This window comes from Aulonocara stuartgranti, assembly GCF_965226115.1.
Source record: "Aulonocara stuartgranti genome assembly, chromosome: 3".
Classification (NCBI taxonomy): domain Eukaryota; kingdom Metazoa; phylum Chordata; class Actinopteri; order Cichliformes; family Cichlidae; genus Aulonocara; species Aulonocara stuartgranti.
Window position 1 is genome coordinate 18,296,451 of NC_138941.1, and position 24,457 is coordinate 18,320,907.

At 42.3% G+C, this 24,457-nt stretch overlaps 1 protein-coding gene across 1 annotated transcript in view; it reads right to left on the bottom strand.

The window, feature by feature from the left end:
- The window catches only part of LOC309700493 (uncharacterized protein), a 2,098,293-nt gene that overhangs the window by 7,241 nt on the left and 2,066,595 nt on the right, over positions 1-24,457 (bottom strand). The gene's annotated exons all lie outside the window — the stretch shown is intronic.

The window sequence follows — 24,457 nt, forward strand, 5'->3', positions numbered from 1 at the left end:
AAAGTCGTACATTTATCATAAAAACAGGACAAAGACTTGAAAAAGTCGTGTTTTTCCTTCCAGGAACCACAAGGCTTCACTTTTAAAGGTGAAGTGTGAAAGAAATGGACATATTTGAAGTCCAACACCTTTTTCCAGTCACATTATTAAAGCAGACAAACTACAAGCTCATTTTCATTCCAACAAGTCATCTTCTGACCTGGACTAACAACACTGGTCTCTATGTGCAGCTGGCTGTGAGACCAGTGCTCAGGGAGCGTCTACAAAGTGCAACACTGAAAGAACATCACACACTCATTTGCTTCCATCATCCAACCTGAAGAGGAAACAGAGACGCCTCCCTTTCAAAGTAAAAGCTGCTCCTTTTGGACACAGTATCAAAGAAAGTCTACAGTATAACATAGAAAAGACAGAACAAAGTTTTGGTTGTTTTTAAATTGTGCAGAAATGAAACTACACTAAGCTCAATTATGTGACAGACATTTCATCCCATGTCAGTTTGGCCTCATCCTGGGCCGGATTATCCAGCACACACTCTGACCACAGGCCCAGGGGCCACGCACAGCTGGGCTCCATCCAAGAGACAGCAAACAAACCAACACAATAATAAAAAGCACCATGTGATCTTCTTACATCTTCAAGACAAACATAGTAAAAACATGAGCATATTTGTTTCCTGATAAAATGATGTGACAGGTAGAACAGAGTAAAGTGGTGGTGTTACAGCCTTTCTCCCCTCTGCTGCCGAGGCTGTTAGTCTCTCCCAAACTCAGCTACAGGACTTCCAAATGAATGAAAGCAGCAGAAGTGGCTTTACAAATGAAAGAGGAAGAGGAGAAGAAGAGGAGAGGGAGGCCACCCTGACCATCACTCCAGCTGAAAACATCACACTTCCATTAAAGTTGGTGAGGAAATGTTGAGCAGGATGAGCTGCTGGCTAATCTGGAGGCTGTAGCAGCAGCTCACAGTCACAGTGGATTTCCACTCATGAAAAAGCTCTGGCTGCTTCATTTCTCATCTCATATCAGAGACTTTAAAGCTTCACTGAAGCTGTACTGTGATGCTTCCATATTCCAGTGAGGCCTCCATAATGATTTCAGCTGTTCTGTACACACACTGTGTGCCCTGTATGGCTCAAAGTCTCTGCAGCCTGTTTTTATCTGCTATCATCAGATCTTCATCATCCTCATTCACATCCCTCACACACTCTACAGCCTCATCAGCACTGACTTCATCTTCACTGACTGATGGAGCACAACATGAACCTGTGGAGGCTGAAACACTGTCCTGTCAAACATCTCCCCGTCACCACTCCACTTCTGTCAGCCTTTAAATGAACCCTGCTCAAGTCTGTCACTTCTGTTTGGAGCCAAAAGGAAAAACTGTTGTTCAGTCGTTTGGAAAGACAACATTTCTGAAAGCACTCAAACTTCTTCACATTTGTCTTCAGACACATCCTGAACATTTAGGAACTAAAGAAAGTTTCAAACATCAAAGACCTGAAATATAGAAAAACAACAACAGCTGCAGTCAGTGAACTCACCTCAGAGTCTCCAGTCGACAGTTTGGACTCTCCAGTCCAGCACACAGAAGCTTCACACCTGAATCCTGGAGGCCATCATTTCTACTCATGTCCAGCTGTGTCAGATGGGAGGGGCTGGACTTCAGAGCTGAGGCCACAACTTCACAGTGAGACTCTGAGAGTTGACACCAAGTCAGTCTGTGATGATAGAAAATATAAAATGTGTTATTATAAAAGCAGAAAATCTGCATTATAAACACAGACTGAATGTATATGAAGACAAAACAGAGTGAGGTCATAATCTGATGAATCTGCTCTTCACATCTGTGCTTCAGCTCCTCTTACTGTGTTTGACATGACACAACGATTGAGTCTCTCTCAGACCTGCAGACTTTTAATGAGAATCTTTGTTTGGCTTTAATCTGCAGATGAAGGAGGAAGATGGTGTCACATTTAGGCTTCCATAATGTCCACAGTCTGTCACTGAGATCTGATCCAGAGTCAGAGTGAAGACACACATTTGGACTGTTTCCTGTTTTGACTCCAGAACATTTTGAATGAGTTCAGCTCAGTGAAGAGTTCCAGCTGGAAAGATGATCTCTGTTTGCTACCTGCTGTCAGGTACGACTGTTCACGTCCACACGCAGGAAAAACCTGCTGACTGTTACCAAACGGAGCAGAAATCTCATTACTGGACAATAATGATGAATGAACTCAGAGCTGCTGATATCAGATCTGATTTCAGGGGAACTAAACACAGAAATGATTGGCTCATTTTAGCTTTCTGAGCCATTATCTGCTGGTGTGTCGCTAGTTTGCAGAAAATGATTTGTATTCCTGTTCAGGGCTTCAGTGTTTATGAGTCCAGATCCAGGTGACAGCAAGTCAAAATGATGTTACCTGTCTGTGTCCAGCAGCAGCCTGTATTCACTTTGAATATTGTTATAACCTGACATGGATCAGTTTGTCTTTGATTGGTTTGTAAATGTCACTGTTTCCATTGGACCTGAGTGACGTACAAAGACAGAGAGGGAGAGAAAGGAGAGAGAGGATGGAGACAGCAAAGAGAGAGCAAACACAAACAGGTGAGAGTGGACAGGTGACCAAGGTCAGCAACCAATCAGAGAGCTTCTGTTTGACCCACAGTCACTGATGATGACTGCACATAACCAAGCAGTGTGTTACTCTGATATCAAATATGGATCCTGCTCTTATAATAATGATCATCAGATGATATTATTGTGTTATTTTGTAGCTGAATACGATGTTTGTGTGATTATCAGTGAAAGAAGCAGTGAGGAGGATGGAGAGAGAGAGAGGACAGAGGCTGAAGTTAGAAACACTAAAAGGATTTTTCATGGATTTCATGGATGATTTGAGTGATTTCCAGCAGGACACTTAAACATGTCAGTGGATGTCCTAAAGAACATATTCACTGATATGAAACGTGTCATTGAACAGGATTAATATCAGTTGGAAACATGGTGGAAACAGCTGTGACTGCATGGATGTGACACACTTCAAATCTGTTCTCCACTCTTGGATTTGGGATCCATGGAGCTGCTGCTGAGTCTGTACAATAAAGGAATGGTGTGGAAGGTTGCAGCGTACGGACACAAACACTTTGTGGTTACAATCTGATTTTATTTTCAACATTAAACTACTAACCTACACTGATCAATGATGTTAATGATCACATCTGGACTCACCGAGCCTTTCTGCAGGTCCTCACAGCTGGAATCAGTCTCTGTCGTCCCCACTCTGATGTGTTGTACTTCTGCAGGTCCAACTCATCCAGAACCTCCTCTGACATCTGCAGCATGAAGGCCAGAGCTGAGCACTGGATCTCAGAGAGTTCCTTCTTTGATCTGTTCTCTGACTTCAGGAACTCTTGGATCTCCTGAAATAATGAGAGGTCGTTCATCTCCATCAGACAGTGGAAGATGTTGATGCTTCTGTTAGGAGAGATTTCATAACTGTTCATCTTCTTCAGGTTGTTGATGACTCTCTGGATGGTTCCTGGACTGATCTCTGTCTGACCCAGCAGACCTACTAAGAGTCTCTGGTTGGACTCCAGACAGAGGCCATGAAGGAAGCGAACAAACAGGTCCAGGTGGCCATTTTTACTCTGGAGGGATTTATACATGGCTCTGTTCAGGAAATCATCCAGAGAGGACTCGTATTTTTGTCCCAAAAAGTTCTTCAGCACCTTTGTCTTCCTGTTGGTGTGACAGTGGAACTTGTAGACAGCAGCCAGAAACTCCTGAATGCTCAGATGAACAAAGCAGTAGACTGGTTTCTGGAAGATCACACACTCTCTTTTGAAGATCTCTGTACAAACTCCTGAGTACACCGAGGCCTCTGTCACATCCAGACCACACTGCTCCAGGTCTTCTTGGTAGAACATGATGTTTCCTTTCTCCAGATGTTCAAACGCCAGCCTCCCCAGCTTCAGAAGAACTTCCCTGTCAGCCTCCGTCAGCTCCTGTGGACTCGTCTCATGTCCCTCATGGTACTTGTTCTTCTTCCTCTTTGTCTGAACCAGCAGGAAGTGTGAGTACATGTCAGTCAGGGTCTTGGGCAGCTCTCCTCTCTGCTCTGTAGTCAACATGTGCTCCAGAACTGTAGCAGTGATCCAGCAGAAGACTGGGATACTACACATGATGTGGAGGCTCCTGGATGTCTTCATGTGGGAGATGATTCTGCTGGACAGCTCTTCATCACTGAATCTCCTCCTGAAGTACTCCTCCTTCTGGGCGTCAGTGAAGCCTCGTACTTCTGTTAGCCTGTCAACAAATGTAGGAGGGATCTGACTGGCTGCTGCGGGTCGGGAAGTTATCCAGACGAGAGCCGAGGGAAGCAGATTCCCCTGGATGAGGTTTGTCAGCAGCTGGCTGACTGATGACTTCTGTGTGACATCAGACAGCAGCTTCCTGTTGGTGAAATCCAATGAAAGTCTGCTTTCATCCAGGCCGTCAAAGATGAACAAAAGCTGAGAGACAGCCAGCTTCTCTGCTGTGACCTTCTGTAATGTTGGATGGAAAACATGGAGCAGCTCCAGAAGACTGTACTGCTCATCTCTGATCAGGTTCAGCTCCCTGAATGAAAGCAGAACCACCACACTGACATGTTGGTTCTCCAAGCCCTCTGCCCAGTCCAGAGTGAACTTCTGCACTGAGAAGGTTTTTCCAACACCAGCCACGCCGTTGGTCAGAACCACTCTGATGGATCTCTGTTGGTCAGGTAAGGCTTTAAAGATGTCCTGGCACCTGATTGGAGCGTCATGGAGGGCGTCCATCTTGGAAGCTGTCTCCAGCTGCCTCACCTCATGTTGGGTATGAACCTCTTCACTCTGTCCCTCTGTGATGTAGAGCTCAGTGTAGATCCTGTTGAGGAGGGTTCTACTTCCTGTTTCATCACTTCCTTCAGTCACACGTTCACATCTCCTCCTCAGACTGATCTTATGTTCATCTAAAACCTCCTGCAGACCAACATCTGCTGAAAGAAAGAAAAACAATGAGACTAAAGAGAAAGAAAACTCTTCAATGTCTGAACAACACAAGAAGTCCAGTTTTCAGAAATGAGTCCATCAGCAGACAGATGTTCAGTCTTACTTTGTACACAGCTGCTCTGACTGGCTGTCTGCAGTCCAGCTCTGCTTCTGGATCTTTCTCCACACTGGGGACAGGAGGAGTCTCCCGATGAAGCAGACTGGTCCCAGTATGAGGAGATGCACTGTCTGCAGAACCAGTGTCCACAGCTGGTAGAGACTGGATCCTTCAGGACGTCCTGACACAAAGCACAGCAGGACAGCTGCTCCTCCTCACAAACACCACTCCTCTTCCTCTCTCTGTGAACACATTTCTTTATCACTAAAACATTTACTGTCAGTGAAAAACATCCAGATGTGACCAAACTGCAGTTCCTCACAGTTCCTTTGATTTCATCAACACTAATGAGCTGCTCTTCCTGTCTGCCTGTCTCATTAAACACTGAGTGATGAATACAAACTCAACACTTCCTGCAGACTTCCTGACTTCACAATAAAAGCTTTCCATCAGAGAGACAGTTATGACTTTCACTGTTTTACAGCCGCTGTGTGCAGATTATCTGGGTCAGTTCACTCTGAAGCAGCTTAGAAGTGTCCGTGTAGAGCCGTGGTCTGACACACAGAGACTTCTGATTTTCTCTATTTAAATAAACATGATGAAGATGAGCAGGTTTCTCTTCTAGTATAAAACTCTGTGTCTCTCTGGCTGGCTCATGATGGCTTTTCAGGTTTTATGTTTTGCTCTCTCCTGCTAGCGTTTTGCCTGCCTGGGTGGAGCTTGTAATGGCCTCTCGCTCTTGGTCCACACAGCTATGATGATTACACCACCTGTTGCTGACTCACCTGGGCTTACCGGTAACCATTTAACGCTGCGGCATGGAGCAGTTTGTCGCTGGGACATTGACCCTCCTGTGTTCATGATCTCAGCTCTTTGCTAAGAAATCTCTCTGTAAATTCACCAGTTGGGTTAACTTTGTGTATACTTTGAGTAAATATTTCCCCGGACCTGGTTACAGACGCTTACCTGTGATTCCTGTGTGTGGCTGTGTGAGTGCAGAGCAGGACAAGAGTGACTGAAGAGGAGTGAGTGTGGACTCCCTTCCCTCTTTTCCCTGGAGCCCTGGACCCCCTCCCCAACTCACTGTACATATATAGAGCACTGTGGCTCACCCCTTTGGTAAATAAACTGTCACCTTTTTGTTTGTCAGAACTCAGTCTGTGCTTGAGTTCCTCTGTTAGCCATGACATCTTGTTGGTTCTCTCTCTTCAGGTCCCTGTAAGTGTTTGATCTAAAACATTATATTTATTCTGCTTTGATTGTTTTGTGTGCTGAGGGACATTGTTGCATGATCCACTTTTTCTTATCACTCAAATATCCTGATACTTTCAGAAAGTTGGAGAGCTCTCCTGGCTTGCTTAGTCTTTGCTCTGTACTGCAGTACTTGCATTGGTCTCACTGGACAAGTCTGCATGTGAATCTACAACTGATCTGACATTGTGGCACAAACACAGTAAACAAACTCTACGAGCACCTTGTTTCATGTGCAGTGGCTTTCTTCTCATTCTGTTACTGAACACTGTATGAAAAGCCTCTCACTGCCAGCATCCTTCCAGCCCCACGACAACAAGACCAACTCACATCTTCACAACACCAAGAATTTTTCCCCTTTTCTTTGGAGAAACTGAGAAGCCAATAGGATTGTAGCTCAAACTTGCCCACAGTCCTGCTTCATCACTGCTCACTCCTACCTGTGTTGGTGCTCAGTGGACAGTCATTAGGGTTGCCAACTCCCTGAAAAATAAATAAGGGACACCTCGTGGCCAGGGCCGGGCAACCTAGTTGTCTTCACCCTTCCCAGTGTGGTGAATTTTTTAGCTCTTTTTTGTGTGTGTGAAATTATTTTTTAACCATTTGACTTGAATTTGATTTAAGCAGATGCATATTCTATTCTTTGTGATATGACCATATGGGAAACAAATGATCATTTAGCCATTTATTTTTAGCTCAAAATGACAACATTAACACAGTAAAACAGGTCTCTTTCTTAAACAGAAGCCTGTCATGCTTAACTTTTGAGAATAAAAGTAAATCTTTCTTTAAAAGAACTCTGTCCTGCTTAACTTAAAATTATATAAATTAATAGAAAGCAATAGAACGAAAAATATTCTTGTAACAGTGCACATTTAGTGCATTTAGTGCAATTGGCTTCAGCTGAGGTATTATTTCAGCTTTTCTAATGCTAATCAGCTGCTCCTGTTTGTAAACCCACTTGTTCCCATGATTACGCATCATAACTCATCATCATTATTCATCTATGTATTACTTTTATGTATTAGTCATCTATTTGTTGTGATCATCTATCCTTGCAGTTGTCTATTACACAAAATAAATTATATTATCACACTTCTGGCCACATAGCGCTGATATTCACTGCACATGCCCATATTAACCTTAACCAGAGGGTTTAAAAAACAAACCAGTGTTTACATACCATATCTGTTTCTGCCGTGGCCTGGTGGACAACAAATTGGTTAAGGGTTCCCCGAGCTTTCACGCCCCTCATGTTCTTCATGTGCCCACCATTAGAAGCATGCCTATGGAAAAAGTGCGCCGGCACACAGTGCAGTGCGCTTTATAGGTGTTATCGTGCACTTTTCCAGCCAGGTGTTTTCCTTTTCCCATTCCTCCCTGTACTTTTGCAGCCTTTTTTTTCTTTCTCTGAGCGAACAAACATTGCTGCTCTGATGCTGGGCTCACACTGTGCGATTTTTGGCCCATTTTGAGACGATTTATGAGTCATGCGACCGATTTGGCGATCGGCCCGATTTTGCCCTTCATCGTGCGTCGTGTAGTATACGTGGGGTAACGAGAAGCGATTAACACCTCACGACCAGCTCCCGATCATCAATCGCTCGTGAGCGTGTCACCACAGCCGTTCACACTGCTCACGCGCAAACACGTAAACGTTGGTGAAAAAGACGGAGCAGCACAGCTGTGCAGCGTGTGATCTGGACACAAGCGATGGAGGCACAACTGTAGAACTTTGGAAAGCTCATCAGAGCCTTTTCGGTGTGGCCCCACAAAATTATCACGACCACAACAACCGTGAAAATAGTTGGATTTACATGCTGCTCAATCACAGCTGCCTGATCAATGTTTTTCATTAGCAATTTAGCAAAGTTGATGGTGGTGGTTTGTGTGTCTGTGTGAGTGAAAGACAGAGAGAGCGACAGATTTTCTGTTATAACCTTCATTTTATGGAGGCACAGTGTGAGCACTCAGGTCGCATCAGAGCATCGGGCGGTATAGTGTGAGACCTGCATCGTGACCTACCAACTGCGAGTCAATCGTGCAGTTTGAGCAGGAGCTGAATAACGTGACTGAAAAAAATCGCACAGTGTCTGCCCAGCTTTAGGTGTACTGTCGTCCGAGACTTGCACCGCAGTGTCGGCGTTTGTTTCCCTGTTGGCCATGCTTCTTGTTGTGGTCATCTGTTGTCTTCCGGTATTTTCTCCGCAAGCGACCTTTCCTCGACCAATGAGATGAGCGGTAATCTGAATTTTCATAAGTGTGCTGTCAGCTCATTGGTCACAAAGCAGGAGAGGGGCTGGGAATTATGTTTTCAAACAAAGCGTTAATTCCATAAACATTTATAGACTACTTTTGATTCTCACTGTATTACGGGACAAAGTGCGTCCCTTATTAGCTCAATACGGGACAAAGTGCGTCCCTTATTAGCTCAATACGGGACGTGTGCTTTTGTTTCTACAAAAAAACGATTCCGTTTTTTAAGGGACGGTTGGCAACCCTAACAGTCATAGCCTGCTGCTAGCATGAATGCTAAACGTACTGCTGTGGATGATCAGCAGAAAAACATGTGGTCAGTTTGACTGTTTGCTGTATTTAAAGTGTTTTTCTCAGTTCGTCTGTATTCAAAGTGCATTCGGGGCTTTAGCTGACAGCTCTTTGTGCTAACAAACTAAACTCTCTTAGTTTAAGCCAACAGACTTTACCAAACACAAAGCCTGCTGCTGCCTCCATGGGTTAGCTTGTGTGACTGGTGTTTACACCAATGAAATCTAAATCACACTAATGTGTCCTCCAAGGTGTTTGGTGGGAGCACTGAGTGAAACATAAGAGCTCTGGTTAAGCCTCATCAGCTGGATAGGCTGTCCACCCTAGTCCAGGCTTTAACTCAAATCTCTGATTGGCTTTCTAACAGCTACCTTGTTAGAACAAGACAGAGACCATGATCATAGCTCCTCCTGATCTATATTCTAAAATCAGTCAAGTTGTTGCCCCTTTCTGTTCTTCTGCTGAGCCAAATATTCGAAATCTTGGAATAATATTTGACTCTTCTTTGGGCCTTGACTCACATGTAAAGTCTCTGTCTCGTTCCTGTTTCTTTCATTTAAGGAATATTTCTAAACTGCGACATATGGTCTCCTTAGCTGAACTGGAAAAAATTGTCCATGGATTTGTGTCATCGTGTTTAGATTATTGTAATTCCCTGTTTACCAGCTTGGATAAATCATCTCTTTCTCGCCTCCAAGCTGTACAAAACGCAGCAGCCAGACTACTAACTCGCTCTACCCAGCGAGCTCACATCACTCCTATTTTATGTTCTTTACATTGGCTCCCAATAGATTTTAGAATTCGTTTTAAATGATTGTTTTAACGTACAGAGCACTAAATGGCCCCAGATTATTTATCCAAGCTTCTCACTAAATACACTGCTGCTCGCTGTCTCCGCTCACAGACTCAGAGTTTGTTGGTTGCTCCCAGAACACGTCTGAAGACGAAAGGGGGCGGAGCCTTTCAGTCTGTGGCACCAAGGCTGTGGAACAGTCTACCTCTACAACTACGTTTGGTTGACTCTGTGGGATCCTTTAAAAAACAGTTAAAAACTTTACTGTTTAAACAAGCTTTCTGTTGACCAATGCTGTTTACATTTTTATATTTTTAATTTACATTTAAACTCTATATTGTGTATATTGTGCATTTTGCTATTTATCGTACTGTTTATTTTAATCTCTGTGTGCAGCACTTTGTGACTACCTGTCTATGAAAAGCGCTTAATAAATAAACTTTACTTACTTACTTACTAAAATAACAAACAGGGCTGTGAGAGCAACTGAAGTGATAAAAATACTGTTTGAAGATAAAAAACACTTTGATGTTCTCTCGTCACCTAACAAAGTCCAAACCCTGTGAACTATTTTAGCTTTAATAACTGTGGATTCAGGTATCCTGAACCCATCTTTGGACATTTGTAATTAAATATTTTAAAACTCCATCAGAGACTCCTGATGTGGCTGTTTGGAGAAGGAAAAGAGGGACAAAGTGGAGCGTCGAGCTGAGGCTTCATTCACTGCAAACCTACAGTTGTGTTTCCTTATTTCTGCTGTTTGCATGTTCACAGCTGAAATAAAGCTGCCTCTTTGACTTCATCCTGTTGTGTTTGGGTCCAATCCTGCCTGCCACACAGCGCTACAGGACAAAGTCTAAGATTTTTATCTTTTTAATGAATCTTTGGTCATATTTATCCAGGAAAACACAAACATGTAAAGGAGTCATCACAGGTCTCTGACCTCATTGGTCCAGGTTCAGCACTGAAGTTTGGAGGTTGACCTTTGGACCCATCACTCCTGACAGACGGACAGCTGGATCCTGCAGACTGTGACCTCTGACCTCTGCAGACACAAACATGTTTTATTCAATGATCAATTCTCTGATGAAGTGATTGAAGCAGCTGTGGTCACACAGACTGCAGATAATGCAGCTGTTTCCTGTCAGTAACAGTCCTCTTAGATTAGAGTTCAGCTTTTTACAGGAAAACAAATGTCCCTGAATGCAACAGTGAGACACAGTCTGCCTGTGTGGCTGTGATAGCTGCCGTTAGGAGCGCTCATGTGTTTGCAGTTAGACGAGGAGATGTTACCATCATGGACACGTTAACAAATCCTGCAGCATCACGTGGCACAAACACTTTGTGTTCCTGTCATCTGCAAGCAACAGGAAGTTCATTAATAAAGGCGGGATGGAGACGCGACTGTGATGGTTCTCCTTCATCCAGCTGTTACACACATCTGGGCTCACACGACGAGCCTTTGTCTAATACAGCAGCTGCTCTCTGAACACTTTTCTGAAGAGGAGCTGCACAAAGTTTTGTTTGCTTTCTAGAGCAGCGTATCAAAGTCAAACTACCCACTGCTAGCAGCTGTTTCTATCATAGTTTAGGATCCAGATGCGTGAGGTCTAGATTTACACCTCTGATTAAAATACATAGTTAAAAACAGCCAATTGAGTCCAAATGTGTCTTAAACCAGATAAACTGACAGTTACAGCTGAGCCTGTGTGTCCTTGGAGACACTGCTCTGCTACAGAGATGCATTTTAGAAACCAGGAAACATCAAAATCATTTAAATCAGAGAGTTCTTGTTACTAACAGCTCACCTCTCTGCAGCAGAGACTTTAAAATCAATGATAAAATCTTACGCCTAAATTAACTTTACTGTTAACGAGTTTTCATGTTTCTGTAATCCACCAGTGTGCTCATGCTTTTTTAATTGAAAACATATTTTTAATGATCAAATATAATTATGTTTGTTATTTGTGGATTTTAAATGTCCTTGACAGAGACAGATGATGATCATTATCCTGCACTGTGCTCTCAGGTTTGGTCGAGCTAGCACAAAGAATGGCTATGTTGAACTTCCTCCTGGGATCTACACTAAGAAGTGAGTCCAACATTAGCAGGGTCTCTTTCCTTTATCTGGATTCACTTTAGCATTCACAGTCACGTGAAGCTTGTTATTAACTCGATAAGTCAACCCAGGGTTTCAGCTGAGCGTTCACATGAAACACATGGTGTTGGCAGCATCTGATCAATCATATTCATGGAGACGTGTATCAGCAACAGAGCAGCTGAGTTTGCAGAAGGAAGTCAAACTAAACCATAGGCTATACCACCTGAAACACCTGAGTGGAAGCTCCTCCCTACACTGTGTTTGAAGCAAAGCACAAAGGAGACACCTGCTGGAGCAGCTGGAGTCCTACAGACACTCAGCCTCTTCACTACACAAACACCTCCTACAACATCCACTCTTTCCACTCTGACTGCTGTGTTTGTGGAAACACTCCAACACACACCGCTTCACATACCAACATAGAAATGTGTGAAAAAGAGCTGAGCTGATATTAAACATGAGGATTTATTCAAAAATACAGAGTCAGGAACAACATCTAGACACACATTACCTCTCAGCAGCAGAAGAACAGCCTTTAAAGTTTAGACCAATATCCTTTGACTCGTTGCTCTTTAAGGAAACACAGCTGGGTTCAGGTCCAGGAGATTCTGGCCTCTTATTGATCCTAAAAGAAAAACAATTGTCGCGTATTCAGAATATTGAGGATGAGAACAAAACAACGAAGGTCCAGAAGAATTAGGTCAAACGATGATTTTAATGAACACATGCGTAGGGAGATGAACACCGTTACACAATCAGCGTCGATCTCCGCCCAAAAGCACACAAGCAGTTGCTTTTATAACATCAGGATATTATTACGCCCCCTCTTGCGTCAGAGCAGATACTTGCATGAGTTAAAAACACAAATGTTCTGTTGACAACTTTTGACACAGTTTGAAAAGAACATCGTCTCCACGCCAGGTGCTTCCTGTAGCTCGTCTTGCTTTCACTTATCCCTGGAACATCAGACGCACGTCCTGCAGCAAACTATCACTTATGCAGGCACAAAATGCAGTTACAAGCAAAATATGTCTGAACTCTAACCTAGAATATAAGTCTACCTACGGTATGTGTGTGTGTGTGTGTGTGTGTGTGTGTGTGTGTGTGTGTGTGTGTGTGTGTGTGGATGTCTCGACCTCAATTGCACTCTGTCTCACCTCTCGCCTACTAAAGCTCACACCCAGACTCTCATATGTGTAATATTTAACTGAAACTATATGTGTAATATATTGAATAAATGCTTTAATCAAATGCCACTACTCAAAGCTCAATAAAAAGGATATAAACGAATAAAAGATAATAATGAATACTTGTATCATGTGTGTTTTGTAAGCATGTAGGCAATCCTTCCATACCTCTAAGTCACTTTGCACAATAGATCGGCATCGCGACATCGCGCCAGACGAAGCTTCTGACCATCAATTATCAGACTGAGCTTAAACTCTTTAAAAGCACAAACTGCAAGATGTGTATAAAAATAGTTATAACTGCACCTGGAATAAAGGTTAATATGGGATTATGATAGCACCTGTAAAACAAGTTTTAACGTAATACCAACAGCATCAATAAATGCTTTGATGAAATGATGATTAATGCAATGGTAATGATAATGGTTATGACAGTAACAGTAACATATCTCCCTGATCTCCACACAATAAATGTAACAGCTTCATGAGACAGGAAGGAAAAAATGGAAATGTTAAATTAAAGACATGATGAACAATCTGAAACTCATAAAAATAATGTACTTACTCTTTGTCACATAACAGTCTTTTGTTAAAGTTTACAATAATACCCTTTGACATGTTGCTCTTTAAAACACACTTTTACTCCCTGACCTTTGACCCAGTGTGACATGTTGACTCACTACCTCAGACAGCTTAAAATAGTCTTTTTGTTTTTTGGTGCTGCCTAAAAGAACCGTAAATATCTGTCCTATATACAGTTATGTTCATATATTTTTGTGCTACATCAGGAAACTCAAAAACATAGTTTGTAACATTTTAATCCTTATTTTTAAAACTGTTTTTGTCATTTTTCTTCTCCCATTGCATCAAAAATCATTATTTACACTGAATAAATGAGTCAGCAGCTCTCTTACATTGTTGCTGCAGGTTCATTACTGAAGTCTGGAGGTTTTCCTTTGGACCGGTCACTCCTCACAGACACACAGCTGGATGCTGCAGATCCTGCTCCATCCTCTTCCTCCATCTTCTTGATGTCAGGGTGGAGTTAGTCTGAGAGGTAAACACACACACTCAGAGGTGCTGTTGTACTGGAAGCATCACACTGACGGGTTTCTAAAGTTCTCATTGATCATTTCATGGAGTTTCTGTGGTAAACACTGTCCTGTGACGTATGTGTTATGGTGAGGGTCATGAGGGCTAACCAGCCCCACTCCTTACTCCTCATATTTCAGCCTGAAGCACAATAACAGCCTAAACCTAACCAGGGCCCTGTTTCAGGAAGCCGGTTTAGAAAACTCAGAGTGAAAAACGATACTCAGGGTTGAGTAACCCCGAACTGTCCAACTCGGAATATTCGGTTTCAGAAAGGCTGATAACAAGTAGTTCAATCAACGCGGAGTTGCTTTAACCCCAAGTTAAGCGCGCGCACGAGGATACATAAAGCCCTGATTAGTGGAGCACAGATTAAGCGAGTCACCATGGAGACGGAGGGAAAGAAGGCGCGGTCAATGTATTTTACAGCGCTTGAGGCCGAAATTCTGATGGCAGCATATGCCGATAACATGCAAATTTTGCAGAAAAAAAGTAACACAGCCTCAGCTGCGAAAGAAAGGAAGCATGCATGGCAAAACAGCCGACAGAGTCAATGCGTGAGTGTTAATATAAACATTGATCTAGGGATTTCCACCCATTTAACACGTTATTTTATTATATTTTATTTGTTATTTTATACATTTTATTTTGTGACGTGATGTGAGTGCAGGTGCAACCCAACAGGCCCCAAACGTTCCTGGCAGCAAGTAAAAATGAAATATAAAATATAGTCCAAACAGGTAAGGTGTAATTGTATTATGAGCCATAGTGCTTGGTCTGTTTGTCCGATGTAAATCAATTGCAGTTAGAGGCTACATTAATTTTCTTTCTGTAAGCACTTATTGAAATTATCTGAGCACATTACAAGTACATATTTGCTTACTCTGTATGCTCAAATGTGGCCCGTTATGGCCAACAGAAAAAAAGCGGAGGTCCGAAAAACAGGTGGGGGTCCTCCACCACCACTCACAGAGGCTGAGCAGTTGGCTTCCACATTTGTGATAATGTTGGCAGCATCACATATGATCTTCACAGTGCAGAGAACACAAATTAGCATCCATTACTATAATGAAATAATTTGTTAGTTTGAAATGCTACAGGGAACTATGTACCTGCACATTAATGCTGTGGAAAGACTTCCTGTTCACATAGTCTCCTTCATTTACTGAAGGAGCAATGATTGGAATGTGAGTGCCATCTATACAGCCAATCACGCCTGGGAACCCTGAAAATAAATGTAAAATTTAAGTAGTAGTTCAAGTATCACCACATCATGAATTAAGTTTTGTTCATCCTGATACCTGCAATTTTGTGGAATCCCTCTTTGATAAATCTTGTGGGTCTATGACCGGGGAACACCACAGACGAGTACAGGAGACGTTTCAGTGCAACTGTAACATTCCTGACTGCCCGACAGACGGTAGCCTTGGAAACGTGCTCAGCGTCACCAATATTATACAGAAAGCTCCCGTTTGCAAAAAACCGAAGTGCAATACAAATAATATGTACAGAACTGAGAGAATGTCCACGATGTGTCACATGAGCAATATTAGGCCTGAGGATGTTATTCAAATGAATTATAGACCCACCTGTTCTCTGATTGGATTGTTAAATTTGTGATTGACATGACACTGGCCAATCAGATGAAAGGCAGAAAAATAGGGACGTACTTGTAACTTGAAACTTGAGTGCAGAGTTTCACACGTATTGCTTGGCTAAGTCCACACACAAATTATTTTTACACCTACAAATCCTGGTTTACAAGTACAAAATATTTATGACCACAATTTGAGCCCATACAGCCACAGACTGATGGAGGCAGGAGAAGCTGCCTACAGACATCAGTCAGTGGATCCACAGTAACATCGAGTTCAGCTGCTGATCATCAACTGTTTCTGTCTCGTTCCCAGACTCTGATCTCACATAAAACGAAGCAGATTTATGCTGAAACTAAGCTGCACACAGCTGATGTCAGCCAGGAAAACAGTACAGACTGCTAACGTTACCTTAACTTCGAGACGATCAACTGCGCCACAACATTCACGAAAGCGAAAGTAAAAGCGACGGAAGGAAACGCCCAGAGAGGCGTTTGAGGGACGGTCAGAGTCAGGAACCTCAGAAACGCATCAGGCTGGAGTTTAATTCTGTTTTCATCTTTAGAAACATCTGGAAATAGTTATAAAAACGCTGCGTAATAAAGAAAAATAGTGTAGATTAGTTTGAGTTGTGTTTAGCTGAGCTGTGTCTTTAATCTGAAGTTCATTTTGTGGAGGAGCAGCAAGACTTTCAGTGTTACTCTCAGAGAAAGCCTCCCAAATGTCTGTTGTCTTAATAGTGGAATTATCTGGAAAATGAACCAGTTCTTATGAGCTGCTTTTCAATATGAGCAGTCACAGCATTTTATACAGCGTGCTTCATTCACATAAGCACTTCTTTTTCTAACAATGACACTATGATGGATGCATCGGAGAGCAAGTCGGGGTTCCACATCTTGCCCAAGGATACCGTGGCGTGCAGACTGGAGCAGCCAGGGATCAAACCTCCAACCTTCCAGTTAGTAATTCTACCTGCTGAGCTACAGTCTGTACTTCCTGAACATCACACCCTCCTTTTGTTTCTTTATTTCCAGTAGAAACCAGGACCATAATGAACCCTGACTCCCACAGACACTCAGGATCCACCTGCCCAGTAAGTCACCCGCTAACTGCAACTATCAGAGCCCTGACCTTCTGCAGAGACGAGTCACACTGAACACAGCAAGTGTCCCTGCTCTCAGATACAAAACCTGCCTTTAAAAGTTCAGAGTAATGAAATCAGCAGTTCTGATTCTAGAATCTGTAGTCTCACACACATGTGCAGAGCACTTTTGTTGTTTTGATTCACATCGGTTGATATTCTGCTGCAAACAACTAATGAGGACATTTTCTAAAAGCTTTGAGTGTCCATCAGGATCCTGTAGAAACAGCTTCTGGCTGCAGCCACTGTGAAGCTCCACAGTAACCGGAAACACGTAACTTCAGTTAAATCGACTTTGACAGCGAAACTAAATTGCGTTTTTGTTACTATTGATGCTGCTGAGAAATAAAAATGGTTTTAAGTTTTTTTTAACACTCTGGGTTTGTTCAAAAAAATTCACCATCCCCTAAATTGTTCGTGGCCAAAAGTGACACTTGCTGTTTCGCTGATTCATTTATTTTTTTTACAGTACATCGTGTTGTGCGTTCTGATTGCTGTAGACCATTGTCAATCAATCTAGTCCAGTGTCTCCTGTACAGGAGCGGTCCCTAATAGGCCCACGGACCGGTCCGTGAGTCTTTTGGTACCGTTCCGCGAGAGTTGATCCTCCGGTGTGAAATGTATGGTTGTAGTTGTGTGTCTTATTTTGAAAGAACTATTTACGCGTTACCATAGTGACCAGAGAGCATTAAAAAGCAGAGAGGAGGATGTCACTGTCATTGTTGTTGGCGCACAGCTCAAGTCACATTTATTATTATATTTACAAAATACCACAGTTTCTTTTTTTTATTCTTTTGTTGTATTTATCCGCGACACCTTAAAGGTCGTTCCCTGAAAATATTGTCTGACATTAAAGTGGTCTGTGGTGCAAAAAGCTTGGGGACTCCTGCTGTACAGTACAGAATGCGTTTAGCTTGTCGAATTTACATAAATCTTCGATCGCTAGCAGTGTAACTCTGAAGTGCTGCACTGTGTGTTTGTACGTTTTCTCCCAAACAAACACAACAATGCCGACGAAACGTTTTGCACCCTCAAATGCACCTTTAGGTTTCATTCCATGATACTGGACTTATGTTTCTACGAAGGTTTGAACTCTAAGAGTGTTTAACATGATAGTGATTTATTGATTCTAACCCTAAATCTATCCAGTAATGTCTGCACATATTTTCAGTACTGATTTTAAAGTGTTTTAATCCTTCTGTCACTCAGGGAACCCAATAAGGATTCAAATACTTCAAAAGTCAACCAATGACATTGATGTGTAAGACTATTTAATAATTATTTATTGTTTATATTTCATTTATTCATTCAATTCAATTCAATTCAATTCTTTATTTATTTGTCACATGTAGTTATAGCTGGTACAACATACAGTGAAATGTTTTTTCTGGCTAAAAAAGTACTCCCCCCGACTGTGCAAACATGCTAAAAAGGATTTTACATAAGCTAAGAAAAAAAGGAAAAGAAACAAAAGTTAAAAGTAAAAAAATATATAAAAAAAACAATGTAAAAGTCCATATGTTTGTGCTTATAAATATATATCCATGACGTGCAAGATATTGCACTGTAATGATTTGAATGAGAAGACTATAAAAATATACATATTTACATAGTACAGATGTATATAATAAGGTACGGATAAGGTTCAGAGAAGAAAGATAAAGTGCAAATTATGTACTGTGTGTGAGATTGTCCATCATGTTGTCCGGTTTGTGTTTTGGTTGAGGAGTCTCACAGTTTGTGGGTAAAAACTCCTCCTGAACCTTTCTGTTCTTGTTTTCAGGCTACAGAGGCGCTTCCCTGACCTCAGTGGCCTGAACAGTTTGTGGGCGGGATGGCTAGAATCCCTAATGATCCTGATGGCCCTGGATCTGCACCTTTCAGCATAGATGTCCTGCAGTGCTGGTAGAGATGTTCCCATAGTGCGTTCAGCTGTGCGCACAACCCTCTGCAGGGCTTTCTGTTGCTGTACTGTGCAGTTCCCGTACCACACCATGATGTTGTTGCACAGGATGCTCTCAATGACACCAGTGTAGAATCTCCTCTGTATATTCTTGGAGATCTTAAACCTCTTTAGACGCCTCAGGTGATAGAGGCGCTGTCTGCCTTTACTAATGAGGAAGTCCGTGTGTGTACTCCAAGTGAGGTCCTCGTTGATGTGGACACCGAGGTATTTGAAGTTGGAGACTCTCTCCACAGGGGTTCCATAGATCTGAATTGGGGTGTGAGTTTTCTCACCTCTCTGTTTTCTGAAGTCAATCACCATCTCCTTTGTTTTACTGATGTTCATGGAGAGGTGATTTGCCTCACACCACTTTGCTAGTCCATCCACCTCACTCTGGTAGGCCGTCTCGTCGTTCCCAGAGATGAGTCCCACCACCACTGTGTCGTCAGCAAACTTCACAATGGAATTAGTGGGGTGTCTGGCCGTGCAGTCCGTGGTGTAGAGGGAGTAGAGAAGGGGGCTCAGTACACATCCCTGGGGGGCCCCTATGTTCCATGAGAGTGTATGGGAGTACACATCCCCTATTCTCACTGACTGTGGTCTCGTGGTCAGGAAGCTATAAATCCACCTGCACAAAGATGTACTGAATCCCAGATCTTGGAGCTTACCCGAGAGGGTGTGGGGAACTATGGTGTTGAATGCTGAGCTGTAATCTATAAACAGCATTCTCACATAGTTCCCACATCCCTCATCTAGATGGCTCAGTGTGGTATGCAGGACCTGTGCTACAGCATCTCCGGTAGATCTGTTTGTCTGGTATGCAAACTGCAGTGAGTCGAAGTCGGGAGGAAGGAGGGAACTGATGAAGGGTTTCATGAGCCTCTCAAAACACTTCATCACTACAGATGTTAGGGCTACTGGGCGATAATCATTTAGGCTGGCTGGGCGGGTGTTCTTCGGGATCGGAACAATCACTGATGTTTTAAAGCAGGTGGGGACTACCTGCTGAGCCAGAGAGGCATTGAAGAGGCTAGTGAAAACTGTGGTCAGCTGATCTGCACATACTCTTAGCACACGTCCCGGTATGCTATCTGGTCCCGCTGCCTTCCTGCAGTTTGTTGCCCTCAGAGCTCTCCTCACATCATGCTCAGAGAGTATCAATGGTGCTGGTTCAGCAGCGGGGGCAGGTGCGGAGCTCTGAATTGCTGCCACAGCAGGCACCTCGAAACGCGCAAAAAAGGCATTGAGGTCGTCAGCTAATTCTGGTTTCATACATCTCACAGTGCTGGGTTTATAATCTGTGATTTTTCGTAGCCCGTCCCATATACGTCGGGAGTCACCGTGTTGGAAATGCGACTCCACATTGTCCTTATTTGTCATTCTTTGCACTGTGATTTAACCCATCTTTGTGTAAAGCAGGGGTGTCAAACTCCAGGCCTTGAGAGCCAGCGTCCTGAAGCTTTTAAATGTATCTCTGCTGCAACACACCTGAATAAAATTATTAGGTCATTAGCATGACTCTACCCTACTCAAGTAAATTTAAATAAATGTAAGTACATACCACCAGGTAGTTCCACTCGTACCCAGTGTAACGGGAAGTGAGAGGGTTAGGTTTTGGCGCTTTGAATGTTCAGTTGTGTGATGCAGCGATTAACGTTTGAGTAAAATATTGGGCTCCCTCGTGTCTTCCCTACATTCCTCCACAATGTACGTTTTTGCAAAAATGTACTTCTAGAAGTACTTTTATTGCACGATGTTCATTCACTCATGAGCTGCTGCAACATGAATCAAATGGCTGAACTGCCACCTTGGCGTGCAGTCAAGTTCTACAGTCTGCTAATGATCTAATAATAAGTATTAATATTCCTCACTCACCTTACTAAATGTTTGTGAACACAGCCAGAAACATTTGCATCACAAACACAGACTAGTGTTTATTAGCAGAAGCTTTTGGGTGGTTGCTCTCAAACCTGTGTACAAGTTGAAGCATTAATGGTCCCTTCACTGATTTCCAGGTATCCAATGTCAGGGCTAACAGATGGATTCAGACGCAGGCAGCGTTCTGGCAAGCAAAGGGTTGACAATTTATTAACACAGAAGGGAAACCACAGTGATGTGTATATACAGTGCATGGGGCAGGGCTTCAGGGCTCCAGGGGAAGGAATCCACACTCGCTCCCCACTCGGCCCAAACTCCGCCACTCCTCTTCTTACGCACATTCGCTTCTCCACAGCCACTCTCGCTCCAATTTCCACTTATGTTGACACACACAGGGATCACAGGTCAGGGTCCGCCACCAGTTCTGGGGAGATCTAAACACAAAGAGTCCAATTAGATCAATACGCCACACAACACTGAGAGAGTTTGTCTTAGGAGAGCTGAGAGCACGAACACGGGAGGTTCAACGTTCCAGTGCCGAATACTCCGTGCCGCAGCGTTAAATAGGCAAGGGGGACGCCGCCTGATCAGCAACAGGTGTAGAAATCACCGCAGATACGTGGGCCAAGGGTGAGAGCCCACAATGAGCTCCACCCAGGGAAGCAGGAGAGAAAACAAAACAAACCTGTGGCCAACATGAGCGAGCCGGAGAGGCACAGGGACCATGACAGCCAATACCAAGTGCACAAGTTCACCCCAGATGGTTCCTCTTCTCTGTAACTTGGAGGATGTGGAGTAGGCTGTATTTTAATCAAAGACATATCAATCAATCAATCAATAACCATGTCTAAAAACAACACAGGTTGACCAAAGTGCTGTACACAGTAAAAGAAAAAGTAAAAAGTAGAAACAAATACACACAATGAACAAAACAAAAAATAATCCCAAATTTCGTTTTTTTTCTGAAGGGGTCAAACACTTTTATGCAAGAATGACAGCGAGGTGAAAAACCTTCACCCGCAAGAAAACTCGAGCTGTGACTCATAGTACGAACACACACCTCACAGTAACACACTTTGTTTAATGTGAACTTTTTGCCAAGCTAGCTAATCCTGACCAACACACCAGACACAGAAGATAAAGGAACGATGTTTTACTGTTAGAGACAGAAAGGTTAAAACATTTTGGCAGAGGGCTAAAAGGGGCTAAAATTACCCAAAAAGAAATTCCATTTGACCAAAAACACTTAATTTTTAAAAAATTTAATATATAGTTATGAATAATGAACAAATAATTAACAAACTGGGGTTTATAAATCGTGTAACACATCCTTATGGTAAGAAATTTTACCTTAATGCGTTACATGTGTTAGAAGTCAATGTATCTTTAACAATATGCTCCTTATTTTATATCTCCTGATCCTTCACAGAGCTGCATGAACCTGCTGTTGATGTCAGAGAGTCAAACTCTGCTGAAGAGTGGGTTGTTTCCTGTTCAGCCACTGGTCGACCTGCTCCCACTGTAACACTCTCACAACAACACCTCAGCTTCTCACAGTACAACACTGTCAGTGTGTCCAACACCAACGCTACATTCACTGTCACCACTACAGCTGTGCTCTCAGGTTCACGTAAACACAGCACACAGGTGGGATGTGCAGCACGAGTGCTCTCTGCTCCTCACAGAGAGGTGATGGAGACGATTCCTGAGGTCCAGCAGACGTCAGATTATCAGTGATGGTGAGAAACTGAGATGCAATAACAATGCATTGTGCTAGTATGCATTTTCTCTTTGATCAATAATTGATGTATTCATTTTGATCAGTGTCACATTTTTCCTGCTTTTTCAAGTTTCCTCCTGGATCATTGTATTAGCTGCAGTATTGGTGATGATGGTCTTTGTCAGTGTTGCTGCTCTGCAGCTACTCTTTAAAGAAAAAGACCAGATAACTTTCATTTTTCATTTCTTGTCATTTTTTTCTACACCAAAATCTATCCAATAATATCTGCATAACATTTTCTACTTGTGATTTAGTTATTAATTCTTTGCTTCATGATTCAATCGGTCTTTGTCTAGTATTAAATTTTATGTTTCCCATTTAATCCCACTGGCTTTAAAGTGTTTCACCAGATTTTTACAAAGTATTTCCAGTCTTTTGTTGTCTCTGTCCCAAATGTTCTGAAATGTGTTGCATGTATTAAAAGAAGTTGGACCAAAAAATGTACTATGTACTTATAAACTTACATTTATGAAAGCTGAACAAACACTGATATACTTGACTTTTGTAACAGTGAAAAGGCGATCTGTTTTTATTGATAAATATATATGTTTGCATTACTGTTATTTAGATTGCCATGTTAGAACGTAGCAAACAACATTGTTTGTTCCTCTATGGTTTCTTTATTTTTACAAATCTAAATGTTTTTGGTCAAAAGATTAATAATTTCATATTGAGGTCAGATGGTCAGCAGTTTTGATGTTTTTGCAGAGATTTTATTTTTTGCAAAATAGCACAAGTAAACATTAAAAGTAGTTCCTAAATCAAGGCATTTATTATTAAGGCGGCCATTATTATGGCCCTGTGTGGAAAAAGTGATTGCCCCCTAAACCTAATAACTGGTTGGGCCACCCTGAGTAGAAACATCTGCAATAAAGCGTTTGGGATAACTGGCAATGAGTCCTTTACGAGGTGGTGGAAGAATTTCTGCCCACTCATCTTTGCAAAATTGTTGTAATTCAGCCACACTGGAGGGTTTTTGAGTATGAACCACCTTTCCAAGGTCACAGCACCTCAATCAGATTCACGTATGAACTTTGGCTAAGCCATTCCAAAGTCTTTATTTTGTTTTACTTAAGCTGCTTAGAGGTGGACTTGTTGGTGTGCTTTGGATCAAGTGCACTTCAGCTTGTGGTCGTGAACAGATGGCCAGACATTCTCCTTCAGGATCCCAGAAACTGGATTCTGTTCATCTTGACGTTGCATCTCCAGACTGAGAGATCTCAATTACTTTGTTTCTTATTTGCTTCTGAATTTCCTTGGATTGCGCCATGATGTGTAGTTTTTGAGGATCTTTTGGTCTACTCTACTTTGTCAGACAGGTCCTGTTTAAGTGATTGATTCAGCACAGGTTTGGCAGTAATCGGGCCTGGCTATGACTATGGAAAAATTGTATATTTTCTATTGATAAATGCAAATATTTTATGTCTGTTATGTGCATTGCCGTGTGGAGAATATAAGGAAAACAATTGTGTGGTTTACATTGTTTCTTCCTCTTAGATTTCTTGATTTTTTTTAAAAATTGCAATAACTTTATGTTAATTTCAGTGCACTTTCACATTTCTTTAAATTCAAACTACAGTCCTGTGAATAACTAGAAACACTTCTAGCAGCACAAATGTGAGCTAATTGTTTTCTGCTTGACTTTATCAGTCTCTCATATTGTTGTGGAGGAATGTTGGCCCACTCTTCATTACAACGTTGCTTCAGTTCTTTGAGCTTTGTGGGCATTTATTTAAGCACAGCTCTCTGAATGTCCCAGGTTGAGGTCTGCACTTTGCTTTTCAGCTATTCTGCTGTAGATTTGCTGCTGTGTTTGGGATCATTGTTCGACTGCAAGACCTAAACTTTACCTATTAAACAGTTAACTCTGTATTTTACACTTTATGTGAATATTGTTGCAGATTTCAATTATTAATGTTTTTATAACTTTGTTCTTTCTTATATTTAATATTATACAATATTTATACTTCATGTCTCTGTCTTCTTTTGAACACTCCAGCACAGCATCACTATAACT